Here is a 295-nt window from a genome sequence, read left to right on the forward strand (position 1 = left end):
CAGCTCAGTTGCCCGCTATGACATAAAAAAAAAAAAAAGTTACGAGAGAGAGTGTTTTTGTAAAAGTCTAAAACTTTTTGTTATAATACAACTAGTGGTAAACTTATTGTAAAATTACCATGGGACTTGCCATTGGCTCTGAACCGAAATAATGTTTTTGCAATAGCATGCTAATCTTATACATATATACATATATAGTAGCAAATAACATTATTATTATACTTATCTTAACTATAAATGACATTATTAATCTCATCAACAACAAACTGACCTTACTCCTGAAGTTCGTTCGAAA

Source organism: Zerene cesonia, chromosome 1, assembly GCF_012273895.1.
Source record: "Zerene cesonia ecotype Mississippi chromosome 1, Zerene_cesonia_1.1, whole genome shotgun sequence".
Classification (NCBI taxonomy): Eukaryota; Metazoa; Arthropoda; class Insecta; order Lepidoptera; family Pieridae; genus Zerene; species Zerene cesonia.